The following is a 27611-nucleotide window of genomic DNA, read 5'->3' on the forward strand; positions in this document are numbered from 1 at the left end:
ATTCTGTGCTGTAAAGAAGATGCACTGAAACAAAACATATTGCACAGAAGATAGAGAAACACAATTATTGAATCTGATGTTATCATTAACATTTTCAAAAACCAAAATGCATATTGTAATATTAGGTACATGACACTTGCATGTTGATATGCCTATATACTTACAAGTATTCAATGTGTACTTAGTGGCGCTTAAAATATGTCATGTACTACTCTTATAAACATTCTTACAGGGTTCCCATTTGCACCTCATCTTTCAGTAAAGTCTTGTCAGAAAAAAATTGTCTGATACATATGGAAAAATAAAATTTGAATTTTAGTTATCTGTTGGACATTACTGAATTGTCTATTCATTTAGTTCATTTTCTTAGGCTTGTTAACAGAAAGGTGGAAATTTCTTTTCTCCCACTGACAGATTATAAAATATACCACGAAGCATATTTCTTTATGCCAACACATTATTTTGCATCACTTTTTTCAACTGCATACATTACCCATTCATTTTATACCTCCTCAGTGATGCCCATTTTCTTTGTAAGTTTCAAATGGAAGTTTTTAAAAAGTTAAGTAGTAGTAAAATAAATGTTATATTATTTGTACAACATTTAATTGTTACTCTTTGGAATGTGTGAACCTTGTAACATGCTGACTAAGGGTTAAAAAAATGTTGCTGACTTAAGGAAATTTGCTTGAGATTGCCAAAATTCCAAAATTCTGTAAAGATAATTTTACAATCACTTCCATGTGTTTACTAATGTTGACTAGGAACAGAAGCAAAAATACTTACACCCTTTTAATTTTCACACTCTAACCAGTATTATATATTTCAACTACCTAAGATAATGCAATTAATAACATATTCATCCTAAGCTTATGCCAATAAGAATTTGAGATAAGCTTTTAAATTTATGGAGGATTTTCTTTGTGTCTTTGGAAGTTCACTTACCATAAGGTATTTTATAATCTACTTTAAATAACAGATTTTGTTATACAGGGTAAGCCAAAGGCTGTACAAGAATTAGTGTCTGGGTCTGATATTTATGTTAGACCATGAAATATTCCATTAAAATTTATCTGTAAATACAAGGCAAGATTTTGTATCTGGTTTATTTTATGAAAAAACATTTACTTATTTTAATTAATTTTTCCTAGCAAAAGAAGCCCTGTGATACATGTCAGCAAATGTGATACTGTGTGTAAAAGCTGGTTCAGCACCACAGAAAATGACATCTAAAATAGTACATTCATAGACACAATTCTTTATTTCTTTTAAAGTTACCAAAAATGCCCACTTTTCTTCAGCTCTGCCACCAAATACATATATGACATCCTCATTTCCAGATAAATCAATTCCATCAATTTTCATAATAGTAAGTCATATTTCAGTCAAAATATTCTTTAGTATTTTTTAAATCAAGAGAACATACTGATAAACTTTAATTAATAATTGTATGGCAGTTTTCCGCTTTGAGAGGGATGTTCATAATGTGATAATCCCAGGATGATGCCAAAAAATAAGTGTACATTTTATTAAAACAAGATTTTCCAGGAAATAGTTTTAAAAGGTTTTCAAACTATACTGTTTTGTGAAATTTAATAATTAAATTTTCCTTCCAAGTAATGACCACTTTCTTTGCTTTGGCATTGCTATGCTGGAAGAAGTGGGAGAATTCTAATCAAAAAAGTAATTATAAAAGGTCTTATGACTTAATCAAACTGAAAAACAAGTAGCCTATTTTTTAAACATTGTTCATAGTCTCAAATTCAATGGGTATTTCTATGGAGGTTTTCTATTTGACTTTTTAATAGGTCTGATTAATATTAAAATCTTGACTATGCTAGAAAATTTAAGGAATTAACTCATCTTCTGAAGAGTGCCTATAAGAATGACCAGAGTCAATACATTATTAAAAGACCTAAAAACATGTGTCCTGCACATACTTTTAATACTTTAATTCATTTTCTTTTTACTAAACTGGATCCTTACACAGAGGGAGGGTGCATATAATATGAACACATGGCAGATTTAAGGAATACATATTCAGGTAGATTCGAGTTGGTATACAATAATAAAGTAGTGCAGGTTTTTTAAAACTAATATGGTATTTCTGGAAAGCAACATTATATTCCTGGAATGTGGTAATCATTCACTCTACTATTTGAAAATATATTTAGTAAAATGGTTGTAACATGAATATATGAGAGTATATCAGGAAATTTATTTCAATGTGTTGGGAGAAAAAAAATAATTAGAAGTCAACTGGAAAATTTCTAAAGATAAGGTTTGTGCATTTGGCAATATTACCAAATAAAACATGCCCTAATACTCTTCTGCCAGAGATCAGAGAAATTTACTGAAATGGGATCACAAAGGGTCAGCAATCTCACAAACATCTCAGCTTAGTGACAAGGTGTTTTGGAGATCTAAGGACTCCTATTTTAACTACAAAATCCACCAATGACCTCTTCATTTACTTCAAAGTCTTCCCAGGTGGCTCAGTTGTAAAGAATCCATCTGCTATTGTAGGAGATACAGGAGATGGATGGTTTGCTCCCTGGCTTGGGAAGATCCCCTTTAGGAGGAAATGGCAACACACTCTATATTCTTGCTTGGAAAATCCCATGGACAGAGAAGCCTGGTGGGCTACAGTCTATGGGGTTACAAAGAGTCAGACATGACTAAGTGACTGAACACACACACAAACCTATCAAAGTTGCACCTCTTGCTATAAATTATTCATTCTTGTGCTTCAGACTATTTCCTGCTCTTAAGCATCAAATAACACATATATTGTCTCATGTGACACTAAAGTATTTTCTATGCCCTGTAAGTAGAAAGAAGGCCTTAGTATTTTAAATCCTATTTTGCTTACAGATTTTTCTGCTAATCTGGTGGAGTCATGTAAAATCAGGCATAGGCAGAGTATTTTGTATAGAGATTAGGGAATATTTTAAGTCTAACTGTAGTAGAGCCTAGCCAATCACAGTCCTTAGCATGAGGCAATTGCTGTTCATGTTTACTTCTTACCAAGCAAAGGTTACCAGGGACCATTAGTGCTCCTGCTCAGCCATTGGTCAGTGCTGCTGTGGGCTCCTCCCTCAAGCGACCTTCAGTGAACAACCTTTAGTGTGGGCATTCAGCAAAAGGTTGGCAAAGTGGTGGTCATCAGGCTGAAAGTGAGTTAAGAGGAAGATTCTGACCTTCTCCCAAGGCCCTTTAGCTCATCCGGTCTTGGGATCAGAGGCAACCTGGGAGGCCAAGGGAACAGGCTGTGCAGGGATCTAGGGCCACACACTGGACAGCACCAGGCCTTGAAGCAGCTGTGAACATCTCCCCTCACCTCTGCAACCTGATAGATGTAGCCTGTGGGAACTGGCTCCCTCCCTGCCCACAATTTGGGCCACCTGAGGAGCCTGAGGGTTGGCACCTGGTTCCCTCAGCCATGACAGCTGAGCAGGGTCTGGGGACCTGGCCCTGAGGAAGCCACCAACTGAGCTCTGCCTCCTCTTAGCCAGTACCAGGACCTTGGCCGGGAAAGTTTGTGCCTTCAGACCTTGCTCTTCTTTCTTGTTGAAACAGATGATAACATTCCTTTGATAAGAGATTTGCAAGAATATCATTACTTGACCTTTTTCCTAAGAGTCCACGTGTCTCCTTTGAGCCGTGAAATTAGCTCATGAAAGAGGCTATCAAAAGTCATCAGTTAGGTTCAGTTCACTCAGTCATGTCTGACTCTTTGCAACCCCATGGACTGCAGCAGGCCAAGCCTCCCTGTCCATCACCAACTGGCAGAGTTTACTCAAACCCATGTCCATTGAGTCAGTGATGCCATCCACCCATCTCATCCTCTGTCATCCCCTTCTCCTCCTGCCTTCAATCTTTCCCAGCATTAGGGTCTTTTCTAATGAGTCAGTTCTTCGCATCAGGTGGCCAAAGTGTTGGAGTTTCAGCCTCAGCATCAGTCCTTCCAATTAATACTCAGGACTGATTTCCTTTAGGACGGACTGGTTGGATCTCCTAGGTGACCAAGGGACTCTTAAGAGTCTTCTCCAACACCACAGTTCAAAAACATCAATTCTTCGGCACTCAGCTTTCTTTACAGTCCAACTCTGACATCTATACATGACTACTGGAAAAACCATAGCTTTGACTAGATGGACCTTTGATGGCAAAGTAATGTCTCTGCTTTCTAATCTGCTGTCTAGGTTGGTCATAACTTTTCTTCCAAGGAGCAAGGGTCTTTTAATTTCATGGCTGCAGTCACCATCTGCAGTGATTTTGGAGCCTCCAAAAATAAGTCATTGTGGTGGTTTAGTTGATATGTCATGTCCAATTCTTTTGTGACTCCAGACACTGTATCTCACCAGACTCCTCTGTCCATAGGATTATCCCAGACAGGAATGCTGTAGTCGGTTGACATTTCCTTCTCCAGGAGATTTTCCTAACCCAAGGACTGAATCTACTTTTCCTGTGGCTCCTGCATTGCAGGCAGTTTTTTTTTTTTTTTTTTTTAACCACTGCGCCACCAGGGAGAGGATCATTAGTCAATCCCTAATGATGAGCTGTCTAATTTACTATGCCTGTGTAATGAAGCCGCCATTTAAAAATCCATAAAGTATGGAATTCAGAGAGCTTTCAGGTTGGTGAACATGTGGAGGTGGTAAGAGGGTATAGAGCTTGGAGAAGCCATGCAAACTCTGTTCTATTTTGCTCATACCTCGCTGTATGCATCACTTTCATCTGGCTGTCCCTAAGTATATCCTTTTGCAATAAAATTGTAATGAACTGATAATTTGGTAGGTAAACTGTTTTACTGAGTTCTGTGAACCATTCCCAGGTGGTACATTGGTAAAAAACTCACCTACCAATACAGATGCAAGAGATGTGGATTTAGTCCTTGGGTTGGGAAGGTCCTGTGGAGATTGAAATGGAAACTGACTACAGTATTCTTGTCTGGGATAATCCCATGGACAGAGGAGTCTGGCAAGCTACAGTCCATGGGCTTCCCAAGAGTCAGACACAATGTGCTCAGTCACGTTTATCATGTCTGTCACTTTCATCATGTCTGACTCTTTGTGATCCCATGGACTGTAGCCACCAGGCTCCTCTGTCCATGGGATTCTCCAGGCGAGAATATTGGAATGGGTTGCCATGTCTTCCTGCAGGGAATCTTCCTGACTCAGGGAGCAAACCCACATCTTTTGCATCTCCTGCATTACAGGAAGATTCTTTATCCCTGAGCCACCAAGGAAGCTGCTACCTGACTATGATCTGACCTCAAGAACAAAAGTTCTAACATCCAGAAGTTTGCAACAGTTAACAACCATCCCCTCACCCCTTCCTCTTTCCTAGAAAAGGGCTTTGCTGAAAGCTTTCTGGGAGCTTGGGGTTTTTAAGGCATGAAACACCCATCCTCTTATGCATCTCTGCAATAAACCTTTCTCTATTCCAAACCCGGATATTTTGGTGTTATTTCACCTCTCTGTGCATTGGGCACAGGGACTTGCATTTTAATAACATAACCTTGAAGCACAGACTAAGATTCTCTGCTTTAACCTTGTAATGTCTGCAGCTGTAGAAACATTCCTCATTCATGTTTGTCTTTTTTACACCTAGCCACTACCTGTGATCTGGGGGCTAAAGCACTGAAGTATCCCCCTGTTTTATATATATATATATATATATATATATAAGTTCCTGTGACAATATCACCACCTCCCTCCTATGCACACACCTCTTTCTAGCAAGAAACTCTTGGAATCTCCAGACATGATGGGTCTTTTGGTATGTTAGGTGAAATGACTGATGGTTGAGGGCTCCCAAATGGCCTCATCTTGGAAGCTGGTTGTCAGGGGAACCAATTACGGGATTATGTTTTTGAAACTTTTAGTCCCAACCACTAAATTCCAGACACAGGAGAGGGGTTGGAGGCTGAGTCAATCACTAATGATGAGCTGTCTAATTTACTATGCCTGTGTAATGAAGCTGCCGTTTAAAAATCCATAAAGTATGGAATTCAGAGAGCTTTCAGGTTCGTGAACATGTGGAGGTGGTAGGAGGGTACAGAGCTTGGAGAAGCCATACAAATTCTGTTCTATTTTGCTCATACCTTGCCATATGCATCACTTTCATCTGGCTGTCCCTAAGTATATCCTTTTGTAATAAAATTGTAATGAACTGATAATTTGGTAGGTAAACTGTTTTACTGAGTTCTGTGAACCATTCTAGCATAAGACTCAAATTGAGGAGAGGCTTGTGGAGACCTCTGATTTGCAGCCAAGTCATTCAGAAGCTGTAGGTAAACTGGAGGTGCACTCATTTCAATTGGCATCTGAAGTCAGGGGCAGTCTTGTGAGAATGAGCTTTTAACCTATGGGGTCTTATACAAACTCCATGCAGTTAGTGTCAGAATTGAGCTGAACTGTAGAACATGCATCTGGTATCAGAGAATCGATTGGTGTGGGAATCCCTGCCTCCGCCCCTGCCCAGATTTGTATTACAGAAGTATTTAGTGACAATCTTGTTGCTGTTCCCTTCACCCACACATGATTCTCTAGATCCATATATCTTATGCTTCCCCAGAGACATAGAAGCAATATAATTTTCCCACTAGAAGATAATTTTGAAAAAAAAAAAAAAATCTCCAAACTAGCACCAACAGATTAAGAGCATATATCTTTCTCTTTTTTTTTTTTTTTTTTTTTTGCCACTGGAAATACATTCTTCTTTCCCCAACATTGTTTGTAGAATATTACTGTGCTTAGTTGCTCAGCCATGTCTGACTCTTTGCAACCTCATGGACTGTAGCCCACTAGGCTCCTCTGTCCATGGGGATTCTCCACGCAAGAATACTGGAGTGGGTTTCCATGCCTTTCTGGAATCTTCCCAACCCAGGGATCAAACCCAGGTCTCCCACATTGCAGCCAGATTCTTATCAATTGAGCCACCAGCGAAGCACTTAAAACAGTGTCCCCCTTTCAGAACATACGTCTGCATTGAAGTGCTGTGCTATACGCTGAGAACATAAAAGTGTTCATCTGTCAGAGATAATATCTATATTGCTGGAATCTTAGTGACACCATTGTTAAACTTGTAAGATTTTGAGCTTCTCTTGGTATCTTCACAAATGAATGATTAAAATACAGTGTGATACAAATTGTGTATAATGAGATTGCCTACAATAAGTAGGAACCAAACCAGAGAACGTAATAATTGATGGTGGCAAGAACCCAATGATTTTCTACTATGACAGGCATTGGATACTCCAGGAGAGCCTAAAGCTACTGGGAAGTGCACAGTGAAGATAAGAACATCTTCCCAATTTATTGTACAAATTGTTTCAGAGCTCTGAAGGCAAAACTACTAAATACCACTGGAAATGATCATATCATAGGTAATCAAAGCCCAACATTACAAAAGCAACAAACTCCATTTATTAAGAAAATAGTCACATTTAGTCACATATACAAATATGAATATGTTCAAATCCAGACTTATTTAGTTAGCAATCTACTTACATTATAATCTCAGGCAATACTACTAGTAGTTTTCATTGGAAAGACTTGTTCACTGAAGCTGTATTTCAATGCTTTCCTTCATGGCTGGTTTTATGGGTGGTGACCAGTAGTGGAGTTTGACCCAGGACTTCCAGCTTCAATGGAGCTCCATACTTAAGATTTAATGGCCTGCAGTGGCCACATTGAAGTTCTTAATAATTTTAACTTAGAATTTGCGAAGTCCGGTGGAGTGATGGACCATGTGCGTGGAGCCGGGAGCTTTGGTTCCTGTGTGACTCTGCCTCTCACCACTGCTTTGCCTCCCCTGACAGTTTCTCAACTTCCTGCTCCCTAACTCATGCCCAGTGACCACTAAAAGCCATGCCAGGTAGGGCCCCAGGCACAGACATGGGGAGATTAGGATCTGGATGTCCTTGCCCATAAGTGGGATTACAGTGCTGGCTGTGAGGATCTACACTGACCCTTTGAATGTCTGCGTGCCAAGGGAAGACAACATTAAATAGCAAATAAAGATAAGTCTTACAGGTTAAGAGAAAGAGTCCAAGAAAAAGTTTTTTTTTTTTTTCCTTCCCAGTTTTGAACAAAGTATGTCACATCACATTTACATTATGAAATTGGTTCAATCACTCAGTCATGTCCAACTCTTTGCAACCCAGTGGAATGAAGCACGCCAGGCCTCCCTGTCCATCACCAACTTACAGAGCTTACTCAAATTCATGTCCGTAGAGTCACTGATGCCATCCAACCATCTCATCCTGTCCATTGTCGACTTTTCCTTCTGCCTTCAGTGTTTCCCTGTATCAGGTTCAAATGAGTCAGGTCTTCATATTAGGTGCCCAAAGTATTGGAGTTTTGGCTTCAGCATCCATCCTTCCAATGACTATTCAGGACTGACCTCTTTTAGGATGGACTGGTTGGATATCCTTGCTGTCCAAGGGACTCTCAAGAGTCTTCTCCAACACCACAGTTCAAAAGCATCAATTCTTTGGTGCTCAGCTTCTTTATGGTCCAACTGTCACATCCATACATGACTACTGGAAAAACCATAGCCTTGACTAGACGGACCTTTGTTGACAAAGTAATGTCTCTGTTTTTTAATATGTTGTCTAGGTTGGTCATAACTTTTCTTCCAAGGAGTAAGCATCTTATAATTTCATGGCTGTAGTCACCATCTGCAGTGATTTGGGAGAACAAGAAAATAGTCTCTCACTGTTTCCATTGTTTTCCCATTTATTTGCCATGAAGTAATGGACCAGATGCCATAATTTTAGTTTTTTGAATGCTGAGTTTTAAACCAACATTTTCACTTTCCTCTTTCACTCTCATCAAGAGGCTCTATAGTTCTCCTTCACTTTCTGCCATAAGGATGATGTCATCTGCATATCTGAGGATATTGATATTTCTCCCTGAAATCTTGATTCCATCTTGTGCTTCATGCAGCCCCTTGACTCATTCCTCATTGATCTTGTTGAAATACCAGACCGAAATGCAAATTGGATTTCACTTATTCCCTCTGATTGCAGCACTTTAATAATTCCTACTATTGTCAGACAAAATTTTATATATTATTCAAAAGAATTTTTAATCTCTATAAGATATCAGGCCATTCCTCTGAGCTGGAGGTGCAATACTAAGCAAACCACTCAACCTTCCTTTATAAAATATATATTCTGAGAAGGAAAACAGAAACTAGTCAAATACAGAGATTAAAATATAATTGCTAACTATTCAGTTCAGTTCAGTTCAGTTCAGTGGCTCAGCCGTGTCCGACTCTTTGCGACCCCATGAATCACAGCACGCCAGGCCTCCCAGTCCATCACCATCTCCTGGAGTTCACTCAGACTCAGGTCCATTGAGTCCGGGATGCCATCCAGCCATCTCATCCTCGGTCGTCCCCTTCTCCTCCTGCCCCCAATCCCTCCCAGCATCAGAGTCTTTTCCAAAGAGTCAACTCTTTGCATGAGGTGGCCAAAGTACTGGAGCTTCAGCTTCAGCATCATTCCTTCCAAAGAAATCCCAGGATTGATCTCCTTCAGAATGGACTGGTTGGATCTCCTTGCAGTCCAAGGGATTCTTCAGAGTCTTCTCCAACATCACAGTTCAAAAGCATAAATTCTTCTGTGCTCAGCCTTCTTCACAGTCCAACTCTCACATCCATACATGACCACTGGAAAAACCATAGCCTTGACTAGATGGACCTTAGTCAGCAAAGTAATGTCTCTGCTTTTGAATATACTATCTAGTTTGGTCATAACTTTTCTTCCAAGGAGTAAGCGTCTTTTCATTTCACGGCTGCACTCACCATCTGCAGTGATTTTGGAGCCCCCAAAAAATAAAGTCTGACACTGTTTCCCCATCTATTTCCCATGAAGTCATGGGACTGGATGCCCTGATCTTCTTTTTCTGAATGTTAAGCTTTAAGCCAACTTTTCGCTCTCCTCTTTCACTTTCATCAAGAGGCGTTTTAGCTCCTCTTCACTTTCTGCCATAAGGGTGGTGTCATCTGCATATCTGAGGTTACTGATATTTCTCCTGGCAATCTTGGTTCCAGCTTGTGTTTCTTCCAGTCCGGCGTTTCTCATGGTGTACTCTGCATAGAAGTTAAATAAACAGGGTGACAATATACAGCCTTGACGCACTCCTTTTCCTATTTGGAACCAGTCTGTTGTTCCATGTCCAGTTCTAATTATTGCTTCCTGACCTGCAGACAGATTTCTCAAGAGGCAGGTCAGGTGGTCTGGTATTCCCATCTCTTTCAGAATTTTCCACAGTTTATTGTGATCCACACAGTCAAAGGCTTTGGCATAGTCAATAAAGCAGAAATCGATGTTTTTCTGGAACTCTCTTGCTTTTTCAATGATCCAGCAGATGTTGGCAATTTGATCTCTGGTTCCTCTGCCTTTTCTAAAACCAGCTTGAACATCAGGGAGTTCATGGTTCACATATTGCTGAAGCCTGGCTTGGAGAATTTTGAGCATTACTTTACCAGCATGTGAGATGAGTATAATTGTGCAGTAGTTTGAGCATTCTTTGACATTGCCTTTCTTTGGGACTGGAATGAAAACTGACCTTTTCCAGTTCTGTAGCCACTGCTGAGTTTTCCAAATTTGCTGGCATATTGAGTGCAACACTTTCACAGCATCATCTTTCAGGATTTGAAATAGCTCAACTGGAATTCCATCACCTCCTCTAGCTTTGTTCATAGTGATGCTTTCTAAGGCCCACTTGACTTCACATTCCAAGATGTCTGGCTCTAGATTAGTGATCACATCATCATGATTATCTGGGTTGTGAAGATCTTTTTTGTATAGTTCTTCCGTGTATTCTTGCCACCTCTTGTTAATATCTTCTGCTTCTGTTAGGTCCACACCATTTCTGTCCTTTATCAAGCCCATCTTTGCATGAAATGTTCCCTTGGTATCTCTAATTTTCTTGAAGAGATCTCTAGTCTTTCCCATTCTGTTGTTTTCCTCTATCTTTGCATTGTTCTCTGAGGAAGGCTTTCTTATCTCTTCTTGCTATTTTTTGGAACTCTGCATTGAGATGCTTATATCTTTCCTTTTCTCCTTTGCTTTTCTCCTCTCTTCTTTTCACAGCTATTTGTAAGGCCTCCCCAGACAGCCATTTTGCTTTTTTGCATTTCTTTTCCATGGGGATGGTCTTGATCTCTGTCTCCTGTACAATGTCATGAACTTCATTCCATAGTAATAAATAGTATATATAAATGCTTTATAGGATAAAACTAGAAAGGCTTACTTGGTGAGGTGCTATAATCTGAGGGAGAAAAACTTGAGATGATACTTGGAGTAACTGGAAAGTGTTAACCAGGTGAATGTAAAAGAAACCTAATTGAGGCAAAGAAAACAGCAAATATGAGGAGCTGCGGCAGGGTATTTTGGAAAAAATGTTTTTAAAAATGGCAAAGGAGAATTACTTGATCTTTCATCATTGTTGTATCTTTCCCTGGTATGTTTTCTTGTCATATCAGCATTACATGTTCAAAATGAAGTGAAAGTCACTCAGTCGTGTCCAACTCTTTATGACCCAATGGACTGTAGCCCATCAGGCTCCTCTGTCCATGGTATTTCACAGACAAGAATACTGGAGTGGGTTGCCTTTCCTACTCCAGGGGAGCTTATTAACGCAAGGATTGAGCCTGGGCCTCCTGCATTACAGGTAGACTCTTTACCATCTGAGCCACTAGGGAAGCCCACCTAAAATGAAATGAAAGTTGTTTAGTCGTATTCAACTCTTTGTGACCCCATGGACCCCATTTCATGTTTAATCTCACCAACTATATGCATTTCTTTTCCTAAGGGATGCTCTTGACCCCTGTCTCCTGTACAGTGTCACAAACCTCCATTCATAGTTCATCAGGCACTCTATCAGATCTAGTCCCTTAAATCTATTTCTCACTTCCACTGTATAAGGGATTTGATTTAGGTCATACCTGAATGGCCTAGTGGTTTTCTACACTTTCTTCAATTTCAGTCTGAATTTGGCAATAAGGAGTTCATGATCTGAGCCACAGTCAGCTCCCAGTCTTGTTTTTGCTGACTGTATAGAGCTTCTCCATCTTTGGCTGCTAAGAATATAATCAATCTGATTTTGGTGTTGGCCATCTGGTGATGTCCATGTGTAGAGTCTTCTTTGTGTTGTTGGAAGAGGATGTTTGCTATGAGCAGTGTGTTCTCTTGGCAAAACTCTATTAGCCTTTTCCCTGCATCTTTCTGTACTTCAAGGCCAAATTTGCCTGTTACTCAAGGTGTTTTTGACTTTCTACTTTTGCATTCCAGACCACTAAAATGAAAAGGACATCTTTTTTTGGGTGTTAGTTCTAAAAGATCTTGTAGGTCTTCATAGAACCATTCAAATTTGGCTTCTTCAATATTACTGTTCAGGGCATAGACTTGGATTACCATGATATGGAATGGTTTGCCTTGGAAATGAACAGAGATCATTCTGTCATTTTTGATATTGTATCCAAGTACTGCATATCAGACTCTTTTGTTGATTATGATGGGTACTCCATTTCTTCTAACGGATTCTTGCCCACAGTAGTAGATATAATGGTCATCTGAGTTAAATTCACCCATTCCAGGCCATTTTAGTTTGCTGATTCCTAAAATGTCAACACTCACTCTTGCCATCTCGTTTGACCACTTCCAATTTGCCTTGATTCATGCACCTAACATTCCAGGTTCCTATGTAATATTGCTCTTTATAACATTGGACTAGCTTCCATCACCAGTCACACCCACAACTGGGTGTCGTTTTTGCTTTGGCTCTATCTCTTCATTCTTTCTGAAGTTATTTCTCCACTGATCTCCAGTACCATACATATTGGGCCCATAATGATCTGGGGAGTTCATATTTCAGTGTCCTATATTTTGGTAATTTTAAACTGTTCCTGGGGTTCTTAAGGCAAGAATATTGAAGTGGCTTGCCATTCCCTTCTCCAGTGGACCACATTTTGTCAGAACTCTCCACCATGACCCTTCCATCTTGAAAGGCCCTACATGGCATGGCTCATAGTTTCAATGAGTTAGACAAGGCTGTGGTTCACATAAGCAAAATAGCTGTCTGAGGAGGCCTTACAAATAGCTGAGAAAAAAAGAGAAGCAAAAAGTAAAGCAGAAAAGGAAAGATATACTCATTTGAATGCAGAGTTCCAAAGAACAGCATGGAGAGATAAGAAAGCCTTCGTCAGTGATCAATGAAAAGAAATAGAGGAAAACAATAGAATGGGAAAGACTAGAGATCTCTTCAAGAAAATTAGAGCTACCAAGGGAATATTTTTTGCAAAGATGGGCTCAGTAAAGGATAGAAATGGTATGGACCTAACAGAAGCAGAAGATATTAAGAAGAGGTGGCAAGAATACACAGAAGAACTGTACAAAAATGATCCTCATAACCCAGATAATCACGATGGTGTGATCACTAATCTAGAGCCAGACATCCTGAAATGTGAAATCAAGTGGGCCTTAGGAAGCATCACTATGAACAAAGCTAGTGGAAGTGATGGAATTCCAGTTGAGCTGTTTCAAATCCTAAAAGATGATGCTGTGAAAGTGCTTCACTCAATACATCAGCAAATTTGGAAAACAGCAGTGGCCACAGGACTGGAAAAGGTCAGTTTTCATTCCAATCCCAAAGAAAGGCAATGCCAAAGAATGCTCAAACTATCGCACAATTGCGCTCATTTCACACTCTAGTAAAGTAATGCTCAAAATTCTCCAAGCCAGGCTTCAGCAATACGTGAACTGTGCACTTTCAGATGTTCAAGCTGGTTTTAGAATAGAGGAACCAGAGATCAATTTTCCAATGTCTCCTGGATCATTGAGAAAGCAAGAGAGTTCCAGAAAATCATATTTCTGCTTTATTGACTATGCCAAAGCCTTTGACTGTGTGGATCACAATAAATTGTGGAAAATTCTGAAAGAGGTGGGAATACCAGACCACCTAACCTGCCTCTTGAGAAATCTGTATGCAGGTCAGGAAGCAACAGTTAGAACTGGACATGAAACAACAGACTGCTTCCAAACAGGAAAAGGAGGATGTTAACCCTAACCCTAACCCTAACCCTAACCCTAACCCTGCTTATGTAACTTATATGCAGAGTACATCATGAGAAATGCTGGGCTGGAAGAAGCACAAGCTGGAATCAAGATTGCCAGGAGATAACCTCAGATATGCAGATGACACCTCCCTTTTGGCAGAAAGTGAATAACTAAGAGCCTCTTGATGAGAGTGAAGGAGGAGAGTGGAAAAGTCGGCTTAAAACTCAGTATTCAGAAAACTAAAATCATAGCATCCGGTCACATTACTTCATGACAAATAGATGAGGAAACAGTGGAAACAGAGGTAGACTTTATTTTGGGGGGCTCCAAAATCACTACAGATGGTGACTGCAGCCATGAAATTAAGACACTTATTCCTTGAAAGGAAAGTTATGACCAACCTATTGGTCAGCATATTAAAAAGCCTAGAAGTTACTTTGCCAACAAAGGACTGTCTAGTCAAAGCTATGGTTTTTCCAGTAGTTATGTGTGCATGTAAGAGTTGAACTATAAAGAAAGCTGAAAGCTGAAGAATTGATGCTTTCAAACTGTGGTGTTGGAGAAACTTGTGACAGTCCATAGGACTGCAAGGAGATCCAACCAGTCCATCCTAAAGGAGATCAGTCCTGAGTGTTCATTGGAACATTGATGTTGAAGCTGAAATTCCAATACTTTGGCCACCTGATGCAAAGAACTGACTCTTTTGGAAAGACCCTGATGATGTTGGGAAAGATTGAAGGCAGGAGGAGAAGGTGACAACAGAGGGTGAGATGGTTGGATGGCATTACTGACTCAGTGGACATGCGTTTGATTAAACTCTTGGAGTTGGTGATGGACAGGGAAGCCTGGCGTGCTGCAATCCATGGGATTGCAGAGTCAGACAGGACAGAGCAACTGAACTGAACTATATGCAATGAATTGTACTGTATAATGTAGGTAAAACATAAAAAGAAATGCAATAGACTGGGTCCAGCCACAGAAACAAAAATGACTATATTTTTTAATTTGTTAGTGACACAGGTGAGAAGGCAAACAAGGATAGTAAAAGAACCCAGGATTAGCAACATTGGGAAGCTGCTATCTCTCTGGAGAGATACTAAAGAGATACTAAAAATCCCCAAGGCCAGCATCTTCTGCCATGAGTTCTACAGTCGTTGTGAAGCTCTGACACAGAATAGGTTAACTGTGAATTGAAGGGGACTCTGTCTGATGGGTTCTCAAGTCAAGAAGGAAACTAAGGTGTCCCAGAAAAGGAGTGGGAACAGCATATTTTCGCCCCTTCTCTGCTGTTTAACCTTTCATTTAAGCCTTCCGGGTGACATATGCAACCCAGAGAGAAAGGAGGCTTGGAAACCAGAATTTGGTCGGGGAGGGAGAGAAACACTTAGCATAAGTTTTCTAAGAGCAAAGCGTGGGCTTACCAATACCAAATACTTCCTATATTTATACAACTTATCATCTAGTCAAGGAAATTCATTACTTTATAGTGATGAGTATGTCATGTGAGTGTATGTTCCTTGGTTCTTTGTCTCATCACAACAAAGATTTGGAGCGACAGACATTAAAACCCTCTGTGTGTCATAGCTCTTGGGTCTTGGACCAACCATGTTATAGCTCTTAGGCAAATCAGTGTTACAGCTCTATTTTATTTAGAAGATAGCAGGAGAATCCATCCTCGAAGCATGAGGGCATGCCAACCCAAAGACTTGAAGAGAAGAGAGTGGAGAAGCGAGCTGGGGAGGGAGAGAGAGAAGGAGAGAGAGAGAAAGAGCGCACGCACGTGCGAAAGAGAGAGAGAAAGCGCTTTGGCTCCTCCTTTTATATGTTATTTTCTCCATCTGGGCCTGCCCTATGCAAATTGGATTTAGCCAGGAGTGCTGTTTGTTCTACCTGAAGTCTTCACTCCAGTCTTTGGACCTTCTTTTGTTCTATTTTTGCTGGCTTTTCCCTTCCTTGTCTTTTAGCCACCACCATTTTGGACTCCTTTCGCTATTCTACCTAACATTCCCCCCTCAAGAGATGGGAGGCCCAATTCTTTGGGAAAGGGGCATCGAGATCTTTCTGGCTACTTCCTGCTGAATTGGGATGATGAGGGGTATTGGGCCTCCCCCTATTGCTAATCTCAAGCCTCAGAGTCCTTATAGCGGTGTCCATCTAAGGGTGTGTGATATTTTCCATGATTGGCTGTAGTTTTATATCTTTGTTGAACTGGCACTGCATGTTGTAGCTTGTTGACCTGGGCAGAGACAAAACGGGTTAGACAATTGACAGTACATGGAATAATCATAAGCATCATCAATATAGCATAACAAGGACTAGTAAGGGCATTAGTCAAATTTTAAATTCACATTGCCAGGATGGCTCAAGTCCCTCCTTGTTCAGGCATCAGAAGATCTATCTCCTGTCTGTTTTGGAGTACAATCTCTATCAAGCTATCCTGAGAGCTATCCTGAGAAATCTTATCCCCAGGAAACAGATTTTGGGGGTGTTCATTAGAATGGTACTCATTGGTAGTCCTGAATAGGTATCTGAGATCTCCCGGGGGCTCACAGGTGTATTGAGTGTCCTCTTCTGTCTTCTTCCATGGCTTGACTCATGAGCAGTGAATCCAGGAGTCATGTCCTGGTACCTTGACTGCTGTGGAGGTAGAAAGTATTACAGGGTAGGGGCCTTTCCATGTGGGCTGGACTTGAGCCTTTGGGAACCCATCTTTCCAGACTTTAATTAGGACTTGAGTTCCTGGAGCATATTGCCGCGGCCAGCACAAACAAGAGTCGCACCTGCACAGGGAGAGAACGGAGCGTCCCCGCTAAGAAAATAAGAGAGAGACAAAAGATGGGGTTGAGAGGATCAGACCAAAATGGCTGATGCCTTTCTTTATTGTGCTGCAGTATATATAGGATAAAGTACGTGACTTATGACATTTACAAGGTTGTTTTTAATCTCAGGATACAATCACCAGACCCTTACCATTGTGTACATAATAAGATAATCTATCTTCTAGGACATGTTGCAGGAACTGGACATCCTGGAGCCTTAAGGGCTATAAAAATTCTTCAGGGTGGCGGGACAGGGAGCTTAGGAACATGCCTAAGGCTCTGCATAACCTGCCGAGCAGCTCCCAAGACTTGACCCTTCACGGGCAGTCCCCCGCACATATAGTGGTGACTCCTTAGAATCTTCTGGGTCCTGGTTCATACCCCGCAAGCATATATCCTGTTGGAATTGCCCAATGGCCATGGTATAAGACTGGAGGGTCTGAACCTCTGGATCTAGGAAGAGGTCATTGACATAAACGAAAGGTCTCCCATATAGCATCTCATAAGGACTAAGACCAACCTATTCCTTAGGGGCAATGCGGGTGTGGAGGAGAGCTATTGATAAAGCCTCCTTCCATCCCAGGGAGGTCTCCTGGGTTATCTTTTTTATCACTGATTTTAAGAATTGATTGGATCTTTCTACTTTTCCTGAAGATTGAGGCCTCCAGGCACAATGGAGATAATAAGTAATGCCCAATGCTTTCCAGACCCCTTAGGTGACTTTAGAAGTAAATGATGTCCCATTGTCACTTTGTAATGACCTAGGCAGATCAAATCTTGGAATGATTTCATGGAGCTGTTTTTTTTACCACCTCCTCAGCCTTCTCAGTCCAAGTGGGAAAGCCTTTAAGCCATCCTATGAATGTATCTATCATGACTAATAGGTATTTATACCCTTGAGAAACTGGTATCTGGGTGAAGTTCATCTGCCAGTCCTCTTCTGGTTAGGTCCCGTGTCGTTGAACTGGCTGGGCCAGCTGGGGTCTTCAAGCTCCTTGGGGGTTGTTTAATTAGCAAGTGGGACAAGAGGAGACCACCTGTCTTATAGTCGTTTGGAAGTCTGTTCCTCTGAAGGACCTTTCTAGTAATCTTTGGAGGGCCTCTTCTCCTAAATGAGTAGTGGCATGTAAGGAGTTAACCAACTTCCATTGGAGGTTACCAGGCAGAAAAAGGAGTCCCTCCTTTTGGAACCACCCCATATGATCTTCTTGAAAGCCCTCGCTCTTAGCTTTAAGAGTCTTACTTTCAGTATATGAAGGAGTTTCTGGCAAATTATTCTGTGGAACTAAGGTGGCAACCCCTTAATAGGTCATGGTTCTGTAATGCTGCTCTCCTAGCTGCCTGATCATCTGCTTGGTTCCCTCATAACACTTCTGTGCTCTCTTTATGGTGTCCTTTACAGTGGGAGATTGAAACCTCAGTGGGCAGATGGACTGCCCCCAGGAGTTGAAGAATCTGATCATCATATTTGATTGGAGACCCTCGGGTGGTCAAGTAGCCCCTTTCTTTCCAAATAGCCACACGTGCATGTAGCACCAGAAAGGCATACTTGGAATCAGTGTAAATGGCTATTCTTTTTCCTTTTCCCAGCTCTAAAGCTCGAGTCAGGGCTATGAGCTTAGCTAATTGGGCTGAAGTACCTGGTGGCAGGGGCTTAGCCTCTATGATCTCAAAATTGGAGACTACTGAATACCTGGATCTTCTTTTTCCATCCAAGACAAAGCTGCTTCCATCAGTGTACCATATTTCCTCAGGATTGGCCAGAGAATCTTCTGACAACCCCTCTTGGGGTTTTGTCCAGTGGTCCAAGGTTTCTAGACAAGAGTGAAAGGGGAGAGAACCCTCGGGGGTAGGTAGGAGGGTGGCTGGGTTAAGAACCTCACAAGGGAAAAAAAAAAAAAAAAAAAAGAACCTCACAAGGGGATATAATGAGGCCTGGATTTTCCATCAGCATTACTTGATATCTGAGGATTTTTTGATCAGACATCCATAAATGGCCTCTCCCATTTAGGAGTTGTTTTACTTGGTGGCTGGTAAAAATAGTTAGTTTGCCCCCAAAGAAGAGTTTTAAAGCATCTTCTATCATAATTGCAATAGCTGCAAGATTTCAAAGGCAGGGGGGCCAGCCTCAGGTAGTTGGATCAAGCCTCTTGGATAAGTAAGCTACAGGCTGGGGCTCAGATCCCAATCTTTGAGTTAACACTCCCAAGGCTATTCCCTCTCTTTCAAGGACATAAAGTTGGAATGCTTTTCCTGGGTCTGGCAACCTCAAGGCAGGTGCCTGAGTTAAGGCCTGTTTTAGTGCAGCTTCTGCCTTCTTTTGAGGAGTTCCCCACATCAGTAGGATTGAATCATCTCGTCCCTTTAAGCTTTCATATAAGGGCTGTGCAGTTAGACCATAGTTGGGTATCCAGATTCTGCAATATCCAGTTAGCCGCAGGAAAGCTCTCAATTGTTTTCAAGTCATGGGGGAGGGCAACTGGAGGATTCCTTGTACCCAATCAGAGGACAGCCTCCTGGACGCGTGTGTAATCTGAACTCCCAGGTAAGTGACCTTTGTCTCATCCATCTGTGCCTGAGCATGGGAGACTTTCTATCCCCTTTCTGCCAAGACGTTTAGAACCTGAATTGCATGTTGTTGGGCACTTTTCTCATCTGGAGAGCAGATTAGTAGGTCATCTATGTATTGTAATATTTTCCCATTAGGTCCCAGGTCCAGATCTAGGAGATCCTGGCTAAGGGCCTGTCCAAACAGGTGGGGGCTAGCTCTGAACCCTTGAGGTAATACTGTCCAAGTCATCTGTTGGTGTTTCTCTCCTGGGGCCTCCCATACAAAGGCAAAAAGATATTGGGATTCTTTAGCCAGTGATATGCAAAAAAATGCATCTTTGAGATCCAAGACTGTAAACCACTTGGCACTGGGTGGGATTTCTCCCAAGATTACATAGGGATTGGGTACTGTGGGATAGAGGGGGAAGAATTGATGCTTTTGAACTGTGGTGTTGGAGAAGACTCTTGAGAGTCCCTTGGACTGCAAGGAGATCCAACTAGTCCATTCTGAAGGAGATCAGCCCTGGGATTTCTTTGGAAGGAATGACGCTAAAGCTGAAACTCCAGTACTTTGGCCACCTCATGCAAAGAGTTGACTCATTGGAAAAGACTCTGATGTTGGGAGGGATTGGGGGCAGGAGGCGAAGGGGACGGCAGAGGATGAGATGGCTGGATGGCATTACTAACTCGATGGACATGAATCTGAGTGAACTCTGGGAGTTGTTGATGGACAGGGAGGCCTGGTGTGCTGCGATTCATGGGGTCACAAAGAGTCGGACAGACTGAGCAACTGAACTAAACTGAACTGACAGCTTCATTTATGATCCAGAGCTCTTGAACCATTGGCCAGGTTTCATCTTTTTTCTTTACTGAGAGGATTGGGGTGTTACTTGGTGAACCTGGATAAATAAATTCCTATGCCCACAAGCAAGGAATTTATTTATTAAACGCTGGAGTCCCTCCCGAGCTTCTCTTTTGAGAGCATATTGTTTCCAGTTAGGAAACGGAGTGGGATCTCAGAGGACAATGATGACCAGCTCAGCTTGGTGGGCTCGTCCAGGAATCCCCTGGTCCCACACTGGGGGTTAATTTTGTCTTCCCATAGTTTTTGGTCCCTCTCTATTGAAGGTGTAATTGGTTCTTCAGTAGTAACCAGGAGCTGCAGGGCTCTAGGGGCTGAAAAACTTCCCATCACATGGGTGGTCTCCAGTTTAGTGAGTATATCTCTTCCCAGTAAGGGAGTAGGATGCTCAGGGACCACCAGAAACTGGTGGGAAAATACTTGTCCATCCCAGCAACAAAGAAGTGCTCAGGTGAATCTTTTAGTAGTTGCTTTTCCTGTAGCACCCAAAATGGTTCAGTTTGGGGAAGAGAAGGCTCCGAAGTAGGAGATCAAGACAGAGTAGGTAGCCCCTGTGTCAACCAAGAAATTCTCAGATCTACCTGCCACATCCAATTGTACCCTTGGCTCCAGCCCCGTGATGGTTACCTGTGACAGGTGGGCTGGCTGGAGCTGACTGCTTCAGTCCTCTTGAACCATCGAGAGGGTAGGCTTGGCACTTGACCTTGAGGCTCTTGGGTCCCTAAGGCAGAGTGTCACCCAATGTCCCAGTTGATGGCATTCGTGGCAAGCCATTCTAGAAGACTTGTCATGGTTTGGACACTCAGGCCCAATGCCCTGCTTGACTACAGATCAGGCATTTGTCTCATGCCTTGTCCTTCAAGGACTCGGGGTTTGCCATGGGGCTTCTCTGGAGGGCCACCAGAATCTGGGCATGGCTTGTCTCTTTCTTTCTCTCCTTCTCCTGGGCCTTGGCTTCCTTCTCCTGTTCTCTGTTATAAAAGGTATTGGTGGCTGTCTGGACCATCTCATCTAAAGAGGCAGCAGGGTTCTGCTGTCGTAGCTGTTGTAACTTTATTCTGTACATTGGGACAGGAATTTGTCCTTTAAAATCACCTGTCCCTCGAAAGAGTTTAAGTTCAGATTGGTAAACTTTTGGAGTGCCTCTTTTAGCCTCTCCAGAAAGGCAATGGGGTCTCATTGGGTTGCTGAGTTATTGTTGAGACTGGGCACAGTCCCACAAGTAATAGGCTTCTTTTTGTTTCCATGGGTGGACTTCCTTAGGGCTGAGTCTTTCTGAAGCTTATCCTACCCAGAACTGTTGCAACCTGAGAGCCAGGCATCCCTGGGTCAGGGTGCAGGTCCCCAGGGAGGCTGAGGTGTGACAGCCTCCTATAGATCGAATCCCTGGGCAGGTTGAGGCATGACTATCTCCTGTGACCCCTGGGACTAGCAGATCCCCGAGCAGGTTGAGGCGTGACAACCCTTCGAGGACCAGATCCCTAGGCAGATCAAGGCATGATGACCTCCTGGGACCCCCAGACTGGAGTTGGGCATCCTCAAGATCTCCAGTGTGACCAGTACTGGGTAGGATTAGGGGGTTGGATATTACAGAGTATTCCCCTCCCAAATCCAGCTATTTTCTGGTTATCTCTCCAGAAGATTGTAGGTCTGGATGGGGCTCAGGAAAAGAGCATGAAACAGGAGGGAAGGGGGCAGAGCACAACCTTTGAAAGAATGACATAGAACAAGGGTATAATGTAAACCAATTAAAATTGGTTGGGTCCAAGACAACAAGCCAAATTCAAGTAAACCTTAATCTCCAATCTATGAGCCAACAGACACACCCAAATGTGGCAGGACAGCTCAAAGACACTGTTAAAAAATGGAGGAGTGGGTGGTTCCCCAAAGGCTGGGATGATCCTCTCACTCATTAGCATATGAATTCATCCCACTTGCAAAACCTAGCCAGGCCGCATTCCATGGCCAGTACCCTGTAGAGTGGGTGCTTCTCTCTGAATCTTAACAAGTCTACCTCTTATCTATTGTTTGCCTCTCAATGAATTTTTGCACTGAGACCTCAGTCTGAGCTTTATTAGATACCCAAAGCCATTCTGGGTTTTGGTCGGGCTCAAGTCCCAGTAGAGGGCTGAAGGACGGGAGGAAAAAGCAGTGGGAAAAATGTGCCAAGGAATCCCCTTCATAGTCTGCCAGAAAATGTGTTAAATATCTGACAGGTGCTCACAGTTTCATTGGTTTGATCCTTGGCACAAAGAAGAGTAAGGACAGAAGAGTAAGGACACAAGCTGTTACCAGCTTGTGTAACAGCTACTGGGGCTCAGCAGATAGTGCCTTTGGGGCATGGTGAGGAGTAGCATGTTCACAGAGGTTCGAGAAAATAAGAAACGAGAGATTGTAAAGGAATTAAGATTTTGTTAGGCATGTCCCTCCAGCCATAGGAGTGAGGACCTCTTACCTTAACCAGAGGTCTTCTTGAATCTGAGACTGGGCTGCATGAGCGTTCTGCTGAGTTTGTTTTTCGCTGTCTTGGTTTCCAGCACGATGGGCCCTTCCCCTGCACTGGATTTTCTTCACGTTCCACCTCTACTGCGGGAGCTTCACTGAGTTGAGCTCGTGCTGTACCTAGGCTCTTCTGCACAGAGGTTGTTTCAGCCAGGTTAAACCTGAGTCACAGCACCATAGATGTCACGTGAGTGTATGTTCCTCAGTTCTTTGTCTCTAGTCACAACAAAGATTTGGAGCAACGGACATTAAAGCCCTTGGTGCGTCACAGCTCTTGGGTCTTGGACAAACCGTGTTATAGCTGTTAGGCAAATCAGTGTTACAGCTCTATTTTATTTAGAAGATAGCAGGAGAATCCATCCTTGAAGCATGCCAACCCAAAGACTCCAAGAGAAGAGAGTGGAGGAGCGAGCAGGGGAGGGAGACAGAGAGAGAGGGAGAGAGAGAGAAAGAGCGCACACACGCGGGAGAGAAAAAGAGAAAGAAAGTGCTTTGGCTCCTCCTTTTATATGTTTTTTCCTCCACTTGGACCTGCCCTATGCAAATTGGGCTTAGCCAGGAGTGCTGTTTGTTCTACATGAAATCTTTACTCTGGTCCTTGGACCTTCTTTTGTTCTATTTTTGCAGGCTTTTCCCTTCCTTGTCTTTTAGCCACCACCATTTTAGACTCCTTTTCCCTATTCTACCTACCTAACAAGTAGATAAACCAAAGATGCAAGTAATTTGTGTACTTCAGTCCATGGGGTTGCAAAAGGTCAGACACCACCGAGCAACTGAACTGAACTGAACTGAACTGGACTGATAAATGCTTGTGTTAGTGCACAGGAGATTTAAATCAACATCCACATAATAGGGGAAAAAATAGCTCTAAATTATATATTGATAGATGTTTGAGGTTCAATATTATAAATATTTGATTTCTGTGCTTTTAAATTATTTCATTATTTTGAGTATTCAACATATTCACATATGTTGAATCATTTTTACTTATTTGAAGTTATCCTTGATCAGTTTAAGGAATGAATTTTACTGAATGCCTACTATGTGCTGAGGATTTTTCATTTACTACCATATGAACTCTTGGACTACAAGGAGATCCAATCAGTCCATCCTAGGGGAGATCAGTCCTGGGTGTCCATTGGAAGGACTGATGTTGATGCTGAAACTCCAGTACTTTGGCAACCTGATGAGAACAGCTGACTCATTTGAAAAGACCCTGATGCTGGGAAAGATTGAGGGCAGGAGGAGAAGGGGATGACAGAGGATGAGGTGGTTGGATAGCATCACTGATTCAATGGACATGAATTTGGGTGAACTCTGGGAGTTGGTGATGGACAGGGAGGCCTGGTGTGTTGTTTATAGGGTCGCAAAGAGTCGGACATGACTGAGTGACTGAACTGAACTGAACCGAACCATATGAACATGACAAAATCTTATCTATGTTCTTGAGAAGCAGAAGTGGTCGACTATAAAGATACTCATGATAAAGATTATTGAACACTGCAACAGAAGCTTAAAGAAAACAGTTAAAACACTGACTGGCCCTTAGAGACAAAGTAAAAGTATACAAGGAGAAGAAGATAGTAAAACATTTTGAAGCTCAGGGAGTAGTACTGGCAAACACACAGGCCAATGAGACCTTGACATATTTTAGCAACAGATCAGTTTGAGTCTGGTGTTTACGGCATTTCTTTGCAGCGGTTGTAAAAAATGAAACTGATGAGGGAGGTTGGGTTTTATTTGCCTGTAAAAGAGGGTGCATTTCATTCTGTAAAACATGTTGTAAGCCTTTGCTTTTGTCTTCTTCTTCTTTTTTTTTTTTTTTAGTTGTGGAAACATTTTTCTTAACAGAGTCCAATGCTGAAATCTAATGTGCAGGATAATGAAATTGTAACTTTTGTGAATTGACTTGGAGAAGTCTATCTTCCCCTTTTACTAGCCTTTGCTTTGCCAACCAGAACTAACTAAACTCTTCAATCATGGGATCTATAGAAAATTATTCCTAGACATTATAGAGTCAACAAATGTATTTAAATAGATAAATGACTTTTTTTTTTTAAACGAAGAAAACACATATGACAACAAAGAAGAAAAAAAGAAAAGAGATAGAGATCCATTCATTACTTTGTTTACTAATCCTCAGCTTTTTGCTATATGCTAAGCAAGGGGAACACCAGGTAACCAAGATCCAGTTTCTCCTTTCTATATGTTAAGGAGGGAGACAAAGGTAAACAGATAGTCCCAATTCATGGTACTAAGGGCTATGTTTGGGCTAAGTTCAGTGTAAATCTCACTTCATCCTGAGAAACCAGAAAGACCTCTGGGGAAAGTAAAATCTAGATGGAGATGAAGAGAGTGAGTGGGAATTCTTCTGGTAGAGAGGTGAGTAAGAGAAGGGAGAACATTTCAGGTTGATGGAGCAACATATTCAAGGACAGAAATAAAGGCATTAAGAAAAATGTGGAGATTTGGGGGAAATGCTGTTCAGTAAAACTATACAAAGAAGATTGGAGTGGTGAATTCAGAAAAGTAAGCAAAAGCCAAATCAGGAATTTTTGTAAGCCTCATTAAACATTATCTGCTTTACCCTTGGATAAATCCTTTGTCATCAAAGTAGCTCAAGTGTTTGGAGATAGCAAGAGTCTACTAATAGACTGCTAATGACAGGGCCTTGCACATCTGCAGAGGGATTCCAACATTTTAGAAGCAATAATATTTGAGGTTTTTTGCAATAATATTTGTTGTTTTTACATATCAACACATCATAGGGGACAATCTAAAGTGAAACTAGCTCCACCCAAAGTACAGATGGAGAAATGTGGTTAATATTCTCATCCTTCCTCTCTCTGATTCTATTTGCCTAAAAAGCCTCTTGATGAAAGTGGAAGAGGAGAGTGAAAAAGTTGGCTTAAAGCTCAACATTCAGAAAATGAAGATCATGGCATCCGGTCCCATGACTTCATGGGAAATAGACGGGGAAACAGTGGAAACAGTGTCAGACTTTATTTTTGGGGGCTCCAAAATCACCGCAGATGGTGACTGCAGCCATGAAATTAAAAGACGCTTACTCCTTGGAAGAAAAGTTATGACCAACCTAGATAGTATATTCAAAAGCAGAGACAACACTTTGCCGACTAAGGTCTGTCTAGTCAAGGCTATGGTTTTTCCTGTGGTCATGTATGGATGTGAGAGTTGGACTGTGAAGAAGGCTGAGCGCTGAAGAACTGATGCTTTTGAACTCTGGTGTTGGAGAAGACTCTTGAGAGTCGCTTGGACTGCAAGGAGATCCAACGAGTCCATTCTGAGGGAGATTAACCCTGGGATTTCTTTGGAAGGAATGATGCTGAAGCTGAAGCTCCAGTACTTTGGCCACCTCATGGGAAGAGTTGACTCATTGGAAAAGACTCTGATGCTGGGAGGGATTGGGGGCAGGAGGAGAAGGGGATGACCGAGGATGAGATGGCTGGATTGCATCACTGACTTGATGGATGTGAGTCTGAGTGAACTCTGGGAGTTGGTGATAGACAGGGAGGCCTGGCGTGCTGCGATTCATGGTGTCACAAAGAGTCGGACACAACTGAGCGACTGAACTGAACTGACCCATTCATGAAGATACCTTTAACTTCATACTATTGGTCCATTTACTGTGATCACTTTTATTTATTGAAGTCCTCTTTACTGTTAGTCACTCAGTCCTGTCTGACTGTTTGTGACTCCATGGACTATAGCCCGGTAGGTTCCTCTGTCCATGGAATTCTCCAGGTAAGAATACTGGAGTGGGTTGCCATTTCCTTTTCCAAGAGTTCTTCCTGACCCAAGAATGGAACCCAGGTCTCCAGAGTTGCAGGCAAATTCTTTATAGTCTGAGCCACTATGGAAGCTGCCTTTTAGGTCCTCTATTCTTTGTCAAAAAACAAAAGTTAACTTTAAAGGAACTTTTGTTATCTTTGCTCAAAACTGATAGTGTTCTTATTAATCCTTAATTCACTTCTTTGTTCTTTGTTGATGCAACTGAAAATGTCAGAAAATGCTAAACATATTACACACAATAGGAAGTGTCCAAGCCCAGGAGAGGAGCATATACTGAGGTTCCTGGGGAAAAACAGAAATTCTGGATATCTTAAAATCCAGTCTGTATTCAAGAAATATTTATTGAATGAGTGAATGGTCCATTCACATTATTTTCTGTATTTCTGAAGGATGGTACATTCATTTACTCATTTAACAAGAGTTTATTAAATGCTTCCTGTAATCCAGACACTCCTCCAGGCACTGATTACATATTTATATATAGGATTATATTTAAATTAGACTTTTGTTTTGTTGTGTGTGGTTAATTATGTAATTTAAAGACCACTTTTTGGAGAAATGTCATGGGACCAACAAAATAATGACATTAGAGGCGTGAAGGTTTGAGGTGTGGGTCCCTAGAGGGTTTGGGTTGCCCAGGGGCCTGGATCCCTGCCCTGACGTGGTCATCCATCTGTCCTATTTGGAGGTCCAGAGCAGAGCTAGGGGCTAGATTCAGAGCTGGATGTTCTTGTATGGTGAGGGGTTGTAGACAGGCTTGGTTTTAGGTCTAATGGTCAAGCTTCAGTCCCTTTCGAATTAAATCCTGTGTATGGATAGTTACCCGTCTTCATCATGCCATTGTATGTGGCTCTCAAGTTTCTCAGCATCATTTATTGAAGAGACTGTAACTTTCCCCATTGATATTCTTAACTCCTTTGCCGTAAATTAATTGGCCATATATCTGTGGACTTTTTTGGGCTCTCTCTTCTGTTACTTTGATTTATGTTTC

The sequence above is a fragment of the Ovis canadensis genome, chromosome 1, assembly GCF_042477335.2.
Source record: "Ovis canadensis isolate MfBH-ARS-UI-01 breed Bighorn chromosome 1, ARS-UI_OviCan_v2, whole genome shotgun sequence".
NCBI lineage: Eukaryota > Metazoa > Chordata > Mammalia > Artiodactyla > Bovidae > Ovis > Ovis canadensis.